This window comes from Helianthus annuus, chromosome 17, assembly GCF_002127325.2.
Source record: "Helianthus annuus cultivar XRQ/B chromosome 17, HanXRQr2.0-SUNRISE, whole genome shotgun sequence".
Classification (NCBI taxonomy): Eukaryota; Viridiplantae; Streptophyta; class Magnoliopsida; order Asterales; family Asteraceae; genus Helianthus; species Helianthus annuus.
In genome coordinates this window covers 190681022-190686482 of record NC_035449.2, presented here as the reverse complement: position 1 = coordinate 190686482, position 5461 = coordinate 190681022, and positions in this window count along the sequence as shown.

Sequence of the window (5461 nt, the reverse complement as noted above, 5' to 3'; positions counted from 1 at the left end):
TTGTACATAAAAGATGAGAAGGGAAAGAGGATATCAATAATAAAAAGTACACAATACTAAAAAACTTTCTACGGCTTATCATTAACAATATAATTAAATGAATAACATTAAATAATAATAATAAAGATAAAAGAAAAACACTATATATTAACAATATTAATAGTTTGATATAACGTGAAAAATTATTATTTTGTTATTTAATTTATTTATTTAATTTAACATTAATTTAATATAGATAAATAGAATATTATTAGTTTGATATAATGTGAGAAATTATTATTTTGTTATTTAATTTATTTATTTAATTTAACATAGATAAATATGAAATAAGGTGAGAAAGCATGAGGAAGTGACATGTGTCCCAAAACAGGTTTCTTTTATTATAGAGTATAGATAGTATATATATATAGATTATGGTAATGATTTTGAAAAATAATACATTTATTAATGTTATGAAACTTATAACTTATTGATCCCTAAATAAATATATGTTCTCGGTTAAACTTCGTCAGGTCCCTTATGCATCAAGTAATTTTCTTTTACTTATTTTATAATTAGTTTTTGATATATGATCTATTGGGTTAAGTTATTCTATAAAGGCTCATAATTGTAAAAAGTGTAAGAAGACTTTATAGAGTGACAAGTGTCAAAGAACCTAAAACATAAACCCACTACACCACCACCCAAAATTAGGGCTGGCAATAGGTAAGCTGCTAAGACACGATAACAGAAAAGTACACCATGTGATTTTTTATGTTATTAAAAATAATCAAAATTTGAAAGTTAGGATCCATTATTTCTCCTTCTAGGTGCATAAAATATACATCTGTCTTATAGACATTGGATATAAAGTAGTTAAACGAGTAGTATTCATGTTTAAAATTTTTGTTGTTCGCGTTATCAGATATCTGTTAAACCCCTAAGACACGATTTGCCAGCTAGGGGTGTTCAGAATTCATTTCGAATTCGAAAAATTCGAAATTCGTTTAAATTCGATTCAATTATCTATAATTCGTTTCGATTAAAAGATTCAAATTCGAATTCGATTCAATTCAAGTAAATCGAATACGAATCGAATACGAATTTATAATTTCAAATTCGATTCGATTCGAAATTCGAATAAAAACTATACATTTTTATTTATGATTTTTAAATATAATGCATATATAACTTTTATTAAGCTATACTATAAATTATTTTCAAATTTTTTCCAAGTATTAAAATTACATATTACAAAACCCACTACATGGCCCATAAGTCCATAACTAAAACCTAAGTAACAAATCTATCAATAGATTCATAGTGGAAGGTTCAAATGAGAAGAAAATTTTTGTAAGAATAAAAAGAATAAGGGTCTGTTTGGTATGGGGTAATGGAATGGAGGAAGGAATGGAATGGACGAGGTAATGGAATGGACGAGGGAATGCAATGGATCATTACCATTCCATGTCTTGTTTGGTTACCATGTGAATGGAATGAATTATTATTGTGTATTGTTCGGTAGGCAAGAAAAACGGAGTAATAAAATTAGCGGTGAGTGGTGGTGGTGGTCGGTGGTAGTGATTGTGGGTGGTTATAGGTGGTGGCGGTGGGTGTCGGCGGCGGCGATGGGTGGTGGTCGTAGCGGCGAGTGGCGGTGCGGCGGTGACGATGAGTGGTGGTGGCGACAAGGTGGCCGTTGGTGGTGGGTGGCAGCAAAGGTGGCGGTTGGTGGCAGCGGCTGCGGTTGGTGGAGGCGGTGGTGGTGGTGGTGGCGTCGACGATGGTGGTGGGCGGCAGCGGAGGCGGCGAGTGGCGTTGGCGGTTGGTCGCAGCTGTGGGTGATAACGGTGGCGAGTGGGAGGCGCCGGCGGCGGTGGTTGTCGGGGTGAGGTGGTGGCGGGTGGCGGCAATGGCGTCGGTGGTGGGTGGTGGTGGGTGGTAGTGGTGGTGGGTTGTGGCGAAGGTCGTGGGTTATGGTGTTGTTGATGAATGGTGAAAGAGGGGATGGATTGGAAAAAAAACATAGGGGGTGGAAGGAATGATTTTGAGGGAATGGAATGCCTTTTGGAATGGGTGATTCCATTCCATTGACCAACCAAACACTCTTTTCTTCATTCACTCGTAATCACTCATTTCATTCCACCTCTCATTCCTGCATACCAAACACTACCTAAGTTTTAAATCAATAGAAATGCTCCATTTTAGTTCATTTAATATGTGTATTTAATGTTATTAATAAGGGCATATAGGTAAATTTCTAATTGTAATTAATTAGCTAATTTATTAAACTTGTAACTCTCATTTTAAATATACTCTTTCAAGATAAAATATTTTAGGGTGAAGGACAGTTTTCGACATATGTAGGATAAATTTTAGTATGTGAAGGATAAATTTTAGTATGTATATGATAAATTCTTAAATGTGTATGATAAATTTATATATACGTAGGGTAAATTTCGGTAAGTGTAAGATATATATAGGATAAATTTTGAAAAGTGTAAGATAAAATGTTTTTTTTGCTTTATTAATGAGAGATAACATAATTAATGGGAAGAGTTATAAACTATTTAATGTTTTACCATTATGTCATTTCTTCTTTTTCTTCTCACATTAAATTTCTTCTCAAATGAACATTCCCCTAGATTTATAACCCTATAAATATTAACTTTAGTGTGGTGTGGTTATTCGACTTCTCGTTTTGAGTTTTAGACTTATGGTACTTTATTTGGAACTTTATAATGTGATATCGTGCTTATGGATGCTTTAAAATTTATGTTAAATTTTGATAGTTTTTACATGTTTATACAGAATCTGAATTAAATCGAATTTATTCGAATTCGATTCGAATTCAAATTTTTAATCGAATACGAAGCGAATACGAATTGGATTTTTTATTCGAATACGAATTCGGTAAGTTTTAATCGAATTCGAATCGAATACGAATTCAAGGAAAAATAAAAATTATTCGAATAATTCGATTCGAATAATTCAAAAATTTGATATTCGATTCGATGAACACCCTTATTGCCAGCCCTACCCAAAACCTAAATACCCACCCCCACCCCACCACCACCCAAAAAACCTGACACCCCCTACCCCTCCCATAAAAACCTAAAAAAAAAACCTAAACACCCACCGGGGGGGGGGGGGTGTTAGGTTTTTGGGTGGTGGTGGGTGTTTAGTTTTTTTTTTTTTTTTTTTTTTTTTTTTTTTTTTTGTGAAGTGGGTTTATTTTTAGGAGCCTTTGTACACTTCTTACATTTAGGAGCCTTTGTATTTGATCCTAATCCATGGTCCATTATATGGATTTTTTGATATATGGTCCATTATATGGATGTGTGTATTTACAAACTATATATCTCATTATATATGGGTCCATATGGATGGTGTATTTGCAAACTATATGTTTAGTGTTTAAGCTTTCGAGGGTCGTAGAGAAAGTTAAAACTTTGGGTTTCTTATGGCTAAAAAATCGTTTAAAACGGATCGATTTCTCTTGGGAAGACTGATTGTCTTTTAATGTTGAGAGACTAGCCTAAGCTTTATTTCTTTTCTCGGGTCGTTTTTTGTTTTTCGCGTTGTGTAATGTCTTTTCCAGCTTCCTGCTGGTAGCGTATAATATATTTTGTTTTGTTGATCGTTAAAAAAAATATGTTGAGTGTTTAATTGAAGGAATGGTTTAGGGTTGTGCATCTGTAATAATTATATGAATTGTGGTTTGTTTATTTTGTGGTAGCAATGCTGATGTGATTTTTGTTTTTGATTCCTGACTTTTGACAAGAGGTGAATGAGGGAAAGGTGAAATAATCCAAAATTAAGCATGTTTTTTGAAAATGGGAAAAGGTGGTGTTGAAACTAGAAAGCATGTGTGCACATCAAAAAAAAAAAAAAAAAGAAAGAAAGAAAGAAAAGGGCTTGTAAAGAGACATAAGATAAATTACAAAAACTTCATATATGACATGATTTAATGAAACTAATTAATACGTCAAACTTTCTATTTGTTGAATCAAACACAATGGGTATCACACGAAAATACAATAGACTTTAACAACTTGTTCAACTTTTTTTATTAATCAGAAGAATATAATGAATAATGAAAAATAATTAACCACATAACCTTTTTTTTTTACTTAAACTACTTGGAGAACGAGAATTTAAGCGAGGAAATATAATCTTTCTATATCTCTAATCTAATATAAAACTCCATAAATAAATTTATTTTAATATTAATCTTTTGACTTAAGATCTCCTACAAATAATCTTTTTGAAATCAACTGTACGACTCTTTGATGTTGTAATTTTTATCAGTATCATCATACTAAAATCATATTAAATTAAAAAAGAGTATAAAGACCTTTGTACAAATATTTTTTTTTTCAACTTTAAGCTTTCTACTACTTTGAGTATCATTGAAACCAAAGATTCCATCCATATTTATTAAAAAAGAAGGGGCAATTATGATGAAGATAAGCATTTTTTTTATATAATGAATGAATGACAAGAACCAAAACAAGGGTAAATACAAAAAACAAACCCACCTAATTTAGGTCTGCTTTTGTGAAAATTAATAAAATAACTGTCAAGTTGGGATTGGAGCCTCTATTGATGCAGGAATGAAAATCTGACACGTATGTGTTTTAGTTGAACTTGTGATTATAATATATGAGTGGGTTAATGCATCAATTATTGGAGACAATACATGACATGATAAGAGAAGGTGGTCAACATTATATTGACATTTTTCTTTTATCTTCCACATCCTAATTAATATTTATACTTGTATAACATATATTATTTTGTTCATCAAATTTATAAAAATATGAGGACAAGTGACAACTTTCGAAAATAGCTTAGAATATGCTCATGTTTACGATTTCATGATCATAAATGACATTTATATGAAATAAAATTATAGCTTAAGAATTAGCATTCCGATCGACCTAGAGGTTAGGGAGTCTTTCCCACCAGTGCCGTCTCTGAGAAATCTCGAAAAGTTTTGGGTCTGGAGCCACTAAAAATAAATCGGGTCCATATAATTTAAACACAATAATCATGTATAAAAAACTATAATATGACACGAATTGTTAAAACAATCATCAAAATAAAAGTATTGTACCAAAATGATCTAAATTTACCTACTTAAGCGAATCGTGCGTATTGCCCCTTCTTGAGACCTTTTTTTTCCTCTATTTTCCTTCTTTTACGTTTTTGACAACCGGACAAATGTTTGTATTTAAGAGGCATATTTCTGAAAAGAAAAAAAAATATGAAAGTTCAAACTTCAAAGTTTCAATTTTCAACAATCAACATTTAACAATACCGAACGATCCTAACCCTATTGGTAAATTACGACCCGAATCACATTTGAGCACAAAGCGGTTACTTCTAATCACACTTGAACAATTTACAACCATAAACTAGACAATAAATCACTGATTTCGTGGGCCTGTTTTTGACACAAATAGACAATAAATCACTG